Below are 15,051 nucleotides of genomic sequence, written 5' to 3' on the forward strand. Positions count from 1 at the left end.
CCTTTGCACAATTTTACAGAGGAAGGTTGTAGGCGCCTTTGAACTAAATTTCAAAATTCTGAATGGGAGACAATAACAGGGTTTCCAAAAAGTTATCCTTTAATTCTATTGCGCAGTGTAACATACAGTATTACAAAATATTTAGCAATTACTGTCGTGCAGAAAAAAAAATAAACACTAATACAACAGTGACAAGTTGGAGGAAGGCAGATTTACACTGAAGCGCTAAAGAAACTGGTATAGGCACGCATATTCAAATACGGATATATGCAAACAGGCAGAATACAGCGCTGCGGTCGGCAACGCGTATATAAAATGACAAGTGTCTGGTGCAGTTGTTAGATCGGTTACTGCTGCTACAATGACAGGTTGTCAAGGTTTAAGTGACTCTGAGCGTGGTGTTATAGTCCGCGTACGAGCGATGGGACAAAGGATCTTCGAGGTAGCGATGAAGTGGGGATTTTCCAATACGACCATTTCACGAGTGTACCGTGAATACCAGGAATCCGGTTAAACATTAAATTTCCGACGGCGCTGCGGACGGAAAAGGATACTGCAAGAGCGGGACCAGCGACGACTGAAGAGAATCGTTCAGCGTGACAGAAGTGCAACCCTTCCTCAAATTGCTGCAGATTTCAGTGCTGGGCCATCAACAAGTGTCAGCGTGCAAAACATTCATCATCGATATGGGCTTTCGGAGCTGAATGCCCACTCGTGTACACTTGATGGCAACACGACACAAAGCTTTACGTCCCGCCTGGGTCCGACAACACCGACATCCGACTATTCGTGACTGGAAACATATTGCTTCGTCGGGTGAGCCTTGTTTCAAACTGTATCGATCGTATGGACGTGTACATCTACATCTACATCTACATTTATACTCCGCAAGCCACCCAACGGTGTGGGGCGGAGGGCACTTTACGTGCCACTGTCATTACCACCCTTTCCTGTTCCAGTCGCGTATGGTTCGCGGGAGGAACGACTGCCGGAAAACCTCCGTGCTCGCTCGAATCTCCCTAATTTTACATTCGTGATATCCTCGGGAGGTATAAGTAGGGGGAAGCAATATATTCGATACCTCATCCAGAAACGCACCCTCTCGAAACCTGGACAGCAAGCTACACCGCGATGCAGAGCGCCTCTCGTGCAGAGTCTGCCACTTGAGTTTGTTAAACATCTCCGTAACGCCATCACGGTTACCAAATAACCCTGTGACGAAACGCGCCGCTCTTCTTTGGATCTTCTCTGTCTCCTTTGTCAACCCGACCTGGTACGCATCCCACACTGATGAGCAATACTCAAGTATAGGTCGAACGAGTGTTTTGTAAGCCACTTCCTTTGTTGATGGACTCCTTTTTCTAAGGGCTCTCCCAATGAATCTCAACCTGGCACCCGCCTTACCAACAAATAATTTTATATGATCATTCCACTTGAAATCGTTCCGTACGCATACTCTCAGATATTTTACAGAAGTAACTGCTACCAGTGTTTGTTCCGCTATCATACAATCATACAATAAAGGATCCTTCTTTCGATGTATTCACAATACATTAATTTGTCTATGTTAAGGGTCAGTTGCCACTCCCTGCACCAAGTACCTATCCGCTGCAGAGCTTCCTGCATTTCGCTGCAATTTTCTAATGCTCCTACTTCTCTCTATACTACAGCATCATCCGCGAAAAGCCGCATGGAACTTCCGACACTGTATACTAGGTCATTTATATATATTGTGAAAAGCAATGGTCCCATGACACTCCCCTATGGCACGCCAGAGGTTACTTTAACGTCTCCCGGGTTCGATTCCCGGCGGGGTCAGGGATTTTCTCTGCCTCGTGGTGGCTGGGTGTTGTGTGCTGTCCTTAGGTTAGTTAGGTTTAAGTAGTTCTTAGTTCTAGGGGACTTATGACCACAGCAGTTGAGTCCCATAGTGCTCAGAGCCATTTTTACTTTAACGTCTGTAGACGTCTCTCTATTGAGAACAACATGCTGTGTCCTGTTTGCTAAAAACTCTTCAGTCCAGCCACACCGATGGTCTGACATTCCGTAGGCTCTTACTTTGTTTATCAGGCGACAGTGCGGAACTGTATCGAACGGCTTTCGGAAGTCAAGGAAAATAGCATATACCTGGGAGCCTGTATCTAATATTTTCCGGGTCTCATGAACAAATAAAGCGAGTTGGGTCTCACACGATCGCTGTTTCCGGAATCCATGTTGATTCCTACAGAGTAGATTCTAGGTTTCCAGAAATGACATGATACGTGAGCAAACAACATGTTCTAAAATTCTACAACAGATCGATGTCAGAGATATAGGCCTATAGTTTTGCGCATCTGCTCGACGACCCTTCTTGAAAACTGGGACTACCTGTGCTCTTTTCCAATCATTTGGAACCTTCCGTTCCTCTAGAGACTTGCGATACACGGCTGTTAGAAGGAGGGCAAGTTCTTTCGCGTACTCTGTGTAGAATCGAATTGGTATCCCATCGGGTCCAGTGGACTTTCCTCTGTTGAGTGATTTCAGTTGCTTTTCTGTTCCTTGGACACTTATTTCATGACTCCATGGACCCTGCATATCAGCAGGGGACTGTTCAAGCTGCTGGAGGCTCTGTAATGGAGTGGGGTGTGTGCAGTTGGGGTGACATGGGACCCTTGATACGTCTACATACGACTCTGACAGGTGATACGTAGGTAAGCATACTGTCTGACACCTGAATCCATTCATGTCCATTGTGCACTTCGACGGACGTGGGCAATTCCAGCAGGACAATGCGACACCCCACACGTTCAGAATTGCTACACAGTGGCTCCAGGAACTCTCTCTTCTGAGTTCAAACATTTTCGATGGCCACCAAACTCCCCAGATACGAATATTATTGAACATATCTGGGGTGCCTTGCAACGTGCTGTTCAAAAGAAATCTGCACCCCCTCGTACTCTTACGAATTTCTGGTCAGCCCTTCAGACATTAGTTGAGTCCATGCCACGTCGTGCCGATGGGACTTCTGCGCGCTCCCGGCGACCCTACACGATATTCGGCAGGTAAGCCAGTTTCTTTGGCTCTTCAGTGTGAATTATGAGCTCTGGGAGCAATGGACACGAGAGACGAACTGGAAGGTGGAGAGAAGAGGAATGTGGCGAAATACAGTTAGTGAAGATAAAGGAAAAGTAACTGACGCGACTGACTGAGAAATGGAAAGAGAAATAAATAAATGGGAGAATACAGGAGCTTTTGGTCCACTGTTTCACAGAGAGAAAACTGACCATATGCCTCAGTTTCCACAGAGAGAAAACTGACCATATGCCTCAGTTTCTGAGGAAACATCACGAAGGTGACAAAAGGAAGTGCCACAAATTCTTCTCAACAGCAGTGGGCATTTAACTGTCCACAGAGTGCAGGATAGTTTGTTACAGGGGCAGACAAAGCAGTAGAAAAAGAGTTTTGGTGCTATGTATGTGAGACCTTTTCTGTCGATTATGATGAGACGGCAGACATTTAACCTCTGATGCAAGGTACTGGAGTGCTGGTTCACTGAGGAGCCGATCAGGTAAACATAGCGTGTAGCAGACAGGTAACTTGTCCGACCACAACAGAGCTAACTGGACGTATGAGGCAAATGACACGGTGAAAAAGACGGATGTTACAGATGTAAGACTCACACGCTCTCGTGGTTAGTTCCAGCCGTCTATAACAGATGTCGTCAAATGAAATGACACAATTTCAGAGACGTTACTGCTCTCATACAGATATGAATTTATGCATATAGACTGAAGTGGCGAGTGAAAATTTGTACCCAGACCGAGAAGCGAACCCGGGTCTCTTGCTTACTAGGCACGTGCATCAGCCACTTAGCCACCTTGGCACAGCAATTCACACAACTGCACGGATTACCCTGGCCTTGGCACAAATTTTCACTAGCCGCTTTTTTGCTCAGCACACGATAGTGACTTGTTAGGCGGCATCTCGAGCTGCATATACGTCGATCTTATTTTTAATTGATATGCTACATAAATCAGTTTTTTGTATGCCCTCTAGTAACTAGGTACAGTAAGTGAGCGATAAGTTGGCCACCGGCGCTCAAGTAATCATCGGCAACGCTTCGTGTCAACTGTTCGTTGTTTCAGCTTGCTATCACTCTGGAAGACCTCAAAGTTCTAACGTTATAATTGCCTAACGACGTGTTATTGTCTGTGTGAGAGGATGATTAACTGATAAATAACAGTAATTGTACTTACATGTAAATGCGTTATGCAGTACGAGACACGATCACAAATCTTTACTACGTGTTTGCAGTGTCGTGTTTCTTCTATTTATGGCGTTGAATTTCAATAGCTTTAATTTAATTTCATGTGCCTTGCCACAAACACTTACAGATTTGAAGATGATCATCCTTACAATACGCACTCACGAATCTATCTTGCTTCCGTTTGAAATTTATACCATAGCTGCCGACTGGTACGTGTCGCATCTACATCATACATCACAAGCCACCTAATGTGTGGCGGAGGGCACTTTTTGCACCACTAACTGAGCCCTCCAACCCTGTTCCACTCGCGGAAAGCGCGTGGGAGAAATGATTGTAAGCCTCTATATTGGCTCTAATTTCTCGAATTTTCTCCTCATGGTCATTACGCGAGGCGTAGATTGGGGAAGCAATATGCTGTACGGCTCTTCCCGGAAAGCGCTCTCTCGAAATTTCAATAGCAAATCTCTCCGTGAAGCACTAACACCCTTGCGTCGTCAGTACGGGAAGAAAAACACTAAAACATTCTCCCTCTCACATCCTCTATCTTACCAGTGGCCACGCCACTGCCCCGCTAGGACAAAGAGAAACAGCCAACTTTCTTAGCTCACTGCCGAATTCAACCATGTCAGTTAACCGTTGTTTGGCACACTGGTGTCTAGGACACCTCAAGCCCACTTTTCGTTAATTTTAAGCATGTAAACCTGAGAAAATCGAGTCTTTGACGGCATCTGTTATTAAGTTCGATTGGACGACTGCCAATAAAGTCAGTGGCGTCACGCTGGAAGCGACAGTCCGTCTAAGGCAGCCGTACACCCTAGTTTGTTAAGTGAGGTACACGGTGTAAAATTTAAGTGCATTTTGTTTCAAGTGTATTTTGGCATCAGAGTGAAAAACCAACTGATTGTACTATGCTTTATCATGTGCTTTCGTACGAAAGATATTTTATTCAAATAGTTTCATGGCGTATAATCTCCGAACTCGACGAATCTGCCACAGGTTGTTTGAAGTGCTTCTATTTCCTAATCAAAATCGTAATAATATTGCGTTTAGACAATATAAACACTGCTGATTTTGATGATAACAGAATTTTCACTTCTTTGGTAAAAAAAAAAAAAATGGTTCAAATGGCTCTGAGCACTATGGGACTCAACTGCAGAGGTCATTAGTCCTCTAGAACTTAGAACTACTTAAACGTAACTAACCTAAGGACATCACACACATCCATGCCCGAGGCAGGATTCGAACCTGCGACCGTAGCGGTCCCGCGGTTCCAGACTGCAGCGCCAGAACCGCGCGGCCACTTCGGCCGGCTTCTTTGGTAAATTCCTCCCTTTTATTTTGCAGAATATATATATTTTAGATAGTTCAGTAATATACTATTTTTTTCTTATAGTTCTATATGTTAAGCAAATTCAGTTAAAGTTGTAGCCATTTACACGAAAACGTAAAAAGTGATGATTTTTTTAAGCAGTAATGTTTTTCAGTTTTTCCAGTATCTGAATTTTTAATCTTTTTTTTTTTGGTTATGACCCTTGTAAGCTTTTGAGAAGTTATAAAAAAATTTTCAAGTAAAAATATTCAGTAGATTACTTGTTGTAACAGTTATTGTCACAGGGGTGCGGTCTAACCCAATTTGTCAAGTTTGTCACTCCATAGAAGCGTGTCAACTAAGAGTTAAAATTAAGCACATTTTAAAATATTACTGTTCCGTAAGTAACTTTTGTTTTCTACAGATCAGGAAAACTACACTTCTGAGAATCTCTTAACGTTAGTTGACATTTTTGGATTCTGCTGTTGGTTGCTAGATGCATATTATTACAAAATACGGATGAGAACCGCGGGTCACAGGATTGCTTGAGTCGGGCCGCAATTTGACAACTAGTGCACAATGTTCTCATGTCTTGTTAGATACCCTCCCGTTGGAGGTTCGAGTCCTCCCCCGGGCATGGTTATGTGTGTTGTTCTTAGCGTAAGTTAGTTTACGTAGTGTGTAAGTCTAGGACCGATGACGTAAGCAGTTTAGTCCCTTAGGAATTAACACGCACATTTTTCTTTTTCGATAATATCGCAATAGCGGAGCTTCGGTAGAAGGAGTGATTGCGTAAGTTTACGTTTCACATCTTATGGAAGTATGGTTCAAATGGCTCTGAGCACTATGCGACTTAACTTCTGAGGTCATCAGTCGCCTAGAACTTAGAACTAATTAAAGCTAACTAACCTAAGGACATCACACACTTCCATGCCCGAAGCAGGATTCGAACCTGCGACCGTAGCGGTCGCTCGGTTCCAGGCTGTAGCGCCTAGAACCGCACGGCCACTCCGGCCGGCTATGGAAGTATGCTCCGAAATTTTTTGAGATAATAGAGGCAAGCGGAAATGTTCCTGTATGCGGCAGCACTTGTTTTCTGTCCATTTTAAATGCTCATCCAATGGTTAGACTTTCGTCGCCCTGAAGAGGGCCACTGCCAGTCGATCGAGACATCGATTTTTGTTTTACAGATTCTGTCTAGATTTACAGAATGAGGTGACGTTAACGCCAAAAACGATGTTATCCGTATCTCCTTAGGCACTGCGTGAGACGGTGTTAAGTGTGCTTGAGGCATGGACTCCCTTCAGTCAGGCGTACGTTAAAATCACATTAAATCGGCCGATCACTTGTAACGCTATGAAAGCCTTAAAAATGACGAAGTTCTCATTTGGAAACAACTGGCAAATCGTTCGCAATAATTATTCGGAGAATAATAACTGTGAAACTTCCTGGCAGATTAAAACTGTGTGCCGGACCGAGACTCGAACTCGGGACGTTTGCCTTTCGCGGGCAAGTGCTCTACCAACTTTAGCTACCCAAGCACGACTCGCGCCCCGTCCTCGCAGCTTTAATTCCGCCAGCACCTCGTCTCCAACCTTCCAAACTTCACAGAAGCTCTCCTGCGAACCTGGCAGAACTATCACTCCTGGAAGAAAGAATACTGCGGAGACATGGCTTAGCCACAGCCTGGGGGATGTTTCTAGAATGAAATTTTCACGCTACAGCGGAGTGTGCGGTAATATGAATCTTCCTGGCAGATTAAAACTGTGTGCCGGACCGAGACTCGAACTCGGGACCTTTTCCTTTCGCGGGCAAGTGCTCTAAAGCTGTGAGGACGGGACGTGAGTCGTGCTTGGGTAGCTCAGTTGGTAGAGCATTTGCCCGCGAAAGGCAAACGTCCCGAGTTCGAGTCTCGGTCCGGTACATAGTTTTAATCTGCCAGGAAGTTTCATATCAGCGCACACTCCGCTGTAGAGTGAAAATTTCATTCTAATAATAACTGTGTTTGAGGCCAGTGGTGAAACACCAGATTTAACAGTGGGAAGCTTCCAGTATTTTGATAAGCAACTCTGTTACGCCATGTTGCGGCAATCAAGACTAAAGTGGCTGGTCAGCTTATAGGTGGCGACAGAAGTCGTTCATGTTTGCTTCACATTTACGCCTTGGAAGATAACTAATGTGTACCGCTGGAGACCTTGAAAGAGCGAGTCGCTGCGTTACTATTTCTTACTACGCACGTTTGCAGGCGTCCCCTTTACAAGTGACCCAGTAATACTCCTGTCACATCTCCCTTGCGCCCGGTAGGACTCCAACAAAGGGCCGTTACATATGTAAACACTAAACAGGACTCCCACGCCACCGACAACGGCGTCAGTAGCGCTAGTGACAATAAAAACCTTATTTACGACGTAACGAATAGGCCCGGTCTGCGTGTCCGCTGGAGGGCAGGAGGGGGGGAGCCAGTTCTGGGACGGCAACGAAAAAAGAACAGCGCAGCACGGCTCGGCTGGTGAAGGGGGGGGGGTGGAGGGAAGGTGGTGGCAGGGGTGTGGGGAGTGGGAGGCTGGATCCACGCAGCGGAGCCCCAGCATAAACAAACGAAGGGCCCCAGCCGCCAGCGCCGCGTGCTGGCCTTGAGCCTCCTGCAGCGCGGGTCACGTAGGCAGGCCTCCAGCGGCGGCGGAGGGGGTGGGGGCGGCCGCCGGCCAATATTACTGGCCTCTACGCGCGACTAGTTCGGCAGTCGTCCGCCGCGCGTCGCTGCGCCGCGCCAGCGGCCACAACAGGTACGTAGCTCCTACAGACATGCTGCTGGTACAGCGGTCGTCGACTGGCGTTCGTTGCAAGACCTGTCGCGTACCAGTTTCATGTCTGACAGCACACATTATCAAAAAACTTCTACGGTTACAGAGAACAGTTGAAAAAGAAATTCATTTTGTTTCTCTGCAGGCAAAGCAGTTTGCGATTCCGTTAGTGTTGCTGGAATCGGCTGCGCACTAACAGCTGGCGTGCTTTTAAGTTACCGTTCCGCCCTATCAGAAACAACTAACTCCGATTTTAAGAAATGCGACAGCTAACTTCGAAATAATAATAAAGTACAGTGCAGTCAGCATTATGCCATTATATCTACATTTTCGGTACAAAACATTAACTTGAATCGTAGAGCAAATTGTCACTGTTGTAATGGTACGATTACCTCTGCTTCTTGCAAATTTTGATCATTCTTAAACACGAGCTTCTTGTCACTTCAAGAAAGAATATTCCTTTGTTCGAGAAGTGTAAATCGACACTCCAAACATGATACTGTGTATTTTACTTACGCATACTGTGTCGTAATTCTGATATTTCATGTGTATCATACGGTAATATGAACAGCTTATTGTGTATACGGTGAAACCAGAGTGCGTAAACGTAAAAAGTATGTAATCGTGGTGGTAGCCATAACGCTGCCTGCGTTCGAGTGTTGCGTTGTGTTCTGTTCTCTGTGAGTGGTGATCAATGCAAGAGTTAGCGTTTATTTTAGTCGCCCTGTTGGACCATAGCCATATCATATAATTGTGAAATTTAGTCTGAGCTCCTGAGGAATAAATTTTCTGAGGAATGTCGAAACTAGCTGTTTTATTTAAAGATTGAACTGGGAATGGCCCTACGTCGAACTAATTGTTTCAACATGTTGTACTTATCCAAATGTTATTTACGTTTTGTAAACACGAACTGCTAATATTACTGCCAATAAACAGCCGAATCCTCGAACACACGCAATATGTGTTATCCCACGACTTTAGGTGATCGAAAAATAAATATGATATATACAAGATGCTTCTAAACTCCTGTTGCATGATTTTATAGTGAAAATTGTAACATAACGTACTCCGCTAGGTGAAAGAGTGACTCTTTAAAACTTCCTACATACGCAACCAACTAATAGGCCCACGCAATTATATAGAACGGCTACATAAAGGATTTTCAGTTAGCAAAAAAATTTATATTTTATTTTCCATTACAGATCGATTCCACCATTTAGTTGTTGCCAAGCGCCTGTATAACTAACAACGAACTCAGAAGGACTTTGTTAAAAAATACAATACCCATACAACTAAGCTGCGTCTGCTGTCATAAGTAACCAAAAAGCAGTGAAGCACTTTATGAATTAGAGCAATATTACTCCTGCCCGTCGAAACTGAAATCAAAAACTGAACAAGTGTGTCCATAGTCTAGTATGATACAAGATATTAGGGTATGAACACAGTATGTAGTATACTTGGAATACAAACAAAGAGATAATCGCCACGTATATCTATTGTATTCTAGGTAATATATACAAATGTGCAAACAGTTTATGATTTTATTTTTTGCGCCTACCTTAATCTGAGGATTCTCTGATTGAAATAACTAGGTCTGGTACTTCACTGTATTGATATTATGACGCTACAGACAAGTTGGTTGTGTTCGTGTTATATTTTTGTGAAATATGAGTTCGTTGTCGCGTTATAGGCGCTCATGTGACAGTGGCGCAAAAGCCGAAAGCGGATATGCAGAATAAAACAAAGAAACATTTATTTTAATTCAGTAATCCTTACGGAAATGAATACGTCTTTTTTGGAAATTATTGAGGCTATGATGTCCGAGTGTAAGAAATCAAAAATGCAGTAACAATGGCAGTTACTTGTGACGAACGAAGCGTGCGGTATACTTTTATCTCATTGTAAGTGTACAGTCGAATCCTCTTCCACTAATATTGCTCCACGATTATCAACAGCGGTTTGCACTGAGCACTGTTACCACATTAGTCAGTTGAATACAAAAATAATGTGGTAATTATAATTACTAAATCGCACTTTATCGCAAGATAATGCGATATATCACTTCACATGGTTACTCATAAGGCGTGGTATTACCGTATACTCATACACACACACACACACACACACACACACAAACAAACGCCGGCCGCGGTGGTCTAGCGGTTCTGGCGCTGCAGTCCGGAACCGCGGGACTGCTACGGTCGCAGGTTCGAATCCTGCCTCGGGCATGGGTGTGTGTGATGTCCTTAGGTTAGTTAGGTTTAAGTGGTTCTAAGTTCTAGGGGACTTATGACCTAAGATGTTGAGTCCCATAGTGCTCAGAGCCATTTTTGAACAAACAAACACACACACACAAATTTGCTATTTGTGTAGGACAATGTTATCCATAGATAACGCTGTCCCTGAAAGAAATTGAAAAGACACGATAAGTATGAATAATAACTTCTTCAGTCTCAAATTTTCGTGTTTTATTAAGTCACACATTGAGTTTGGGTCTATGGGTCCATCAACTGGTGGGAATCGTTTTGATACATTACTGACTTAGCTGCTGAGCGCGACGACGGGAAGCGTATGTTCCTGCTGTGAGAAGATTAGATGTTAAGTTTGAAATTCGTGAATCAAATAACAGACAATATGACGAGAAACAATAAAAAAAACTTATCGAAAGGTCCAGGAAGATCGTATTACACTTTAATCTCAGCAAACTTTGATTTATTCGTTCTGTTATTTTCATTAAATAAGGCAATACACCTTGAGTGCAATTACAGAATGCATAAATCATCGTTTTCTGACATTCGTTAAAAATGTTCTTCGTGGATCTTCCGGTAAATTTTTCACTGTTTCTCATCATATTTTCCGTTGTTTGATTAGCGAATTTCGAAGCTTAGCATCTGCGCTCAAGAGCTGAAGTAAATGGACTATTAAAACGATTTGCACCTGATGATGGACTCACAGGGTCCGAAATGCGTGGTGTGATTCAATAAAACACGGAACTTCGTGACTCAATGCGTTACTATGCATACTTCCAGTGTAATGAATACAGTCACGAGCACATCTGCAAAATATGGATAAAAGTAAATTGAAAAACAGTTCCATCTTCAGTTTCGAAGAAAGTTTTCGAGAGATTTACCTTGATTGTGGGGCAAATGACGGAACTGGTAATCCCCTCCCATCTGTTCTTAATTGTGTGGCCCTCTGCCCCGTTGTGAGAACACTTTGTAATTAGGTTTAAAGAACCGATGCTCTGTCATGGCCCGGATCTCCATACCATGAGTAGTTAATGTGATAAAATTGGGAACTTTAGGTTTCTAGAGATGAGTTCCTATTTAAGACAATATAAAGTTATATCTGCTATGCCCAAACCTTCAAATTCCGAAAATACTCTGTGTTGCTGTAGCTCACATGTGATATACGTTAGGGAGTTTCTACCGATGCCAATCCTTCGTTTGAACGATTAGCACATCCCTATATCTGACAGTTAAATTACGAACGGTACTGGGCGCATACGAGTGTTTGCATACAACAAAGACTAAACCGTTTTCTTTCTGTTTACCTACGTCGATAGGGCTGTTACACGGTTTGCGTGATTCACGTTTGCGGTGCTGGATGTGTGCCATTGGCAACTAATGACTGTCAGGCCTGGAGGTTTAGTGGAAAAGCACGTGCGTGGAAATCGATAGGACGCCGGATCGCATACCGCTCGGACGACGGAAATTTTCAGTCTGCCATTGATCTACCACCCGTTTCTCAATAATGTAGGGAGTTGCCAGAACCGACACGTACAGTTCAGGTTGCACACCAGACTGTAGGTTCCCTTTCCCCGACTGGATAATGGATAGATTGTGGACGCACACGATCCCGAAGTGGCGTCACGTTGAAAGACGTTGATGCACACGAAATTATCATTATTAAGTGATAACTACCACGAAAGCGTCAAATTTTTCACACTTCGTGATAATTTATCACTTGAGAACGGTACACAATTTGAATTCGCTTTTGTAAAACATAAAGCACGAAACGGGACATGTCTATTCTGTAACAGGGAATAAGAGCTGTACTAGACTACATATCGAATGGTAACGGGTTCGATCCCCTGTATCCTATCACGTAATCATTCGGTGAGACAAAACGTCCGTGTGCGAAAAACTGGACAATCTTGCAGAGAGCTAATGTATTTAAAACCAAAAACTAGTAACCGATAGCCGGCCGCGGTGGCCGTGCGGTTCTAGGCGCTACAGTCCGGAACCGTGGGACTGCTACGGTCGCAGGTTCGAATCCTGCCTCGGGCATGGATGTGAGTGATGTCCTTAGGTTAGTTAGGTTTAAGTAGTTCTAAGTTCTAGGGGACTGATGACCTAAGATGTTAAGTCCCATAGTGCTCAGAGCCGTTTTTTTTAGTAACCGATAAATTATTGCTAAAAATGTATCATCTGTATATGGAATTACAGCGCTGCAAAGAGATCTTTGTTTATCTTGTTACTACCGTAGGCTCGTCTGTAAGAGTAAATAAAAGGCTCTTCGCTCGCCCCTCCATCTCGCCTCCTGCCGTAAACTGTCGTACCTTTTGCACCTTGCATACGAATATAGATGGACGAATGAAGAGATATTTGATTTTTCTAAATTGCTAGGACAAACTAGTTATAAAAGTCCTAGCCGCCAATTTGCAGCACGTCAGGCTGTCATGTTAGATCGTGCAAGAGTAATTTGCGACATCGATACGGAAGTAATCTCAATACAGCCGGTATGTTTACATATCAGCATTATCAGCTGCACAAGAAACAAAGTAACAGTAACAAGTCAGCCACATACTTAATATTGTTAATCGTCCTGTCCGGTGGTAGACTTTTTTGCGATTAGAAAAGACAGCCGGCTGGAGTGGGCGTGCAGTTCAAGGCGCTACAGTCTGGAGCCGAGCGACCGCTACAGTCGCAGGTTCGAATCCTGCCTCGGGCATGGATGTGTGTGATGTCCTTAGTTAGGTTTAATTAGTTCTAAGTTCTAGGCGACTGATGACCTCAGAAGTCGCATAGTGCTCAGAGCCATTTGAACCATTAGAAAAGGCAGTTAAGTGGTAAAGATAAGTACTCCTGGCTGTATTTCTGACACTTGCAGTATCCGTCTTATATGCGACAATTGTGAGCTTTTAAGCGATTCTCGCTGGTATATCCAACATCATTGTCCAATTTGTTGCCTCGGACTTTAGGGAGAGGATTTTAATGTGCTGCTGGGTGACTGGCTCACCCAGGCTTTAGGTAAGAGGTCCGCCAGTCACGATTACCTACTTGTTTCACTTCGATTTCTGTTCTCTTTTCCTTGTGTTTCCTTTCCTCTTTTAGTGCGTTTCTTCTCCTCTTGTTTTGCCTCTGTATGTGAGGATTTGGAACTGCGTCAGGTCTGTGTCTTTTAGCCGTTCTCCTTGTTCGGTGTCCGTCTTCGTCCCTTCACTGCATGTGTTCCTGTTTCTATGCGTTTGGGCGCTGATGACCACGCTGTTTAGCGCCCGAAAACCTCAAACCAAACACACACACACACACACACTCGGTAGAGAAACATAAATGTTCACTTACTTTGTTAAGGGTACCCTATCGTGTGTTACAACTAGAATCCGTGTCAGTTACGCAGACTGTGAGTTGTAATGCATTTCGTTGGCAATAAAAAATGCTTGGAATGTTCTTCGACAAAAGATCTAAATCGACGAGAGATGTCTCATTTCTGAAGTACGATAGAGTCTAGGTTTCATGTCTGACGTAATGATGAAGTCTGAAACCAATTTTTGCCTCCCCTGTCGTTCAGCTAGGTTCTGTTCTGTTTTCTTTTTTACCATTATTATTTTTCGTTATTATCTCAGTGTAAAGTCTCAAATCGAATCCTTACGCCGTATTTATTTGAGCCGCCCAGGTTGGACGCGTCCTTTCGGGGAGTTTTCTTCGCCTACCAGGGAAAATACGTTTCCATTTTTCCACCAGACACACGCAATACGAAGACATATGTAAAACAAACCGGGGAGTACGAAGCCCATTGGAAGTTTCTGATAGATTAAAACTGTCTGCCGAACTGGATTTAGAACTGGGACTTCAAGTTTGCAGGCAACCGTCTTACCACACCGAACACTGCTTACACAAATCATTGACAGATGGCACGCACATCGTTTCTGTTGTTACCGGTGAAGTTGTGAGACGACTGTAGAACGTGGCAGCACTACGGTAATCGAAAGCGTCGGCTCGAACGAAAGCAGAAATGAGGAAGGGGGAAGCAAACGGCATCCGTCACACACGAGCTACCCACAAACACCAGTGAGTTCTCCGTCGGAGGAAGCCCGGCATATTTTTACGAATTGAGGTTAGGCTGAGAAATAATGATGATATGCTAGGACTGCGGACAGGCTACCGGAGTTTAAATTTACACAGATGCCCCACGTCAGGTAAATTACCGCGGAAGATAGGATTTGTGACACAATAAACACGTGGTGTTGACATTTTAAGACAGCGGCTACCGAGCCCACTGTTGACAGTGTACTAAAATAAATGGACAGCTTGTGTCCGTTCACAAAAACAGCCGCTGGAAATCAGATTCCAGCAGCCCTGACGCTTGTGTCAATATTTCCTCGTGCCACTGTTGACGGGGAAAACCCAACACAGATATTTCCTCTCGCTGTGGAAAGAAAGACGGCCCGTCGGTAGCTGGCAAATATA

The 15,051-nt window shown here is 44.1% G+C and overlaps 1 long non-coding RNA gene across 1 annotated transcript in view; it reads left to right on the forward strand.

Annotated features, from left to right (window-relative positions):
* The first annotated feature begins 8,165 nt into the window (after positions 1-8,165).
* LOC126161338 (uncharacterized) overlaps positions 8,166-15,051 on the forward strand; it is a 31,751-nt gene continuing 24,865 nt past the window's right edge. Inside the window, exon 1 of the long non-coding RNA XR_007534898.1 lies at positions 8,166-8,341. This is a non-coding gene — a long non-coding RNA (uncharacterized LOC126161338). The remainder of the gene's footprint in view (positions 8,342-15,051) is intronic.

Source organism: Schistocerca cancellata, chromosome 2, assembly GCF_023864275.1.
Source record: "Schistocerca cancellata isolate TAMUIC-IGC-003103 chromosome 2, iqSchCanc2.1, whole genome shotgun sequence".
Classification (NCBI taxonomy): domain Eukaryota; kingdom Metazoa; phylum Arthropoda; class Insecta; order Orthoptera; family Acrididae; genus Schistocerca; species Schistocerca cancellata.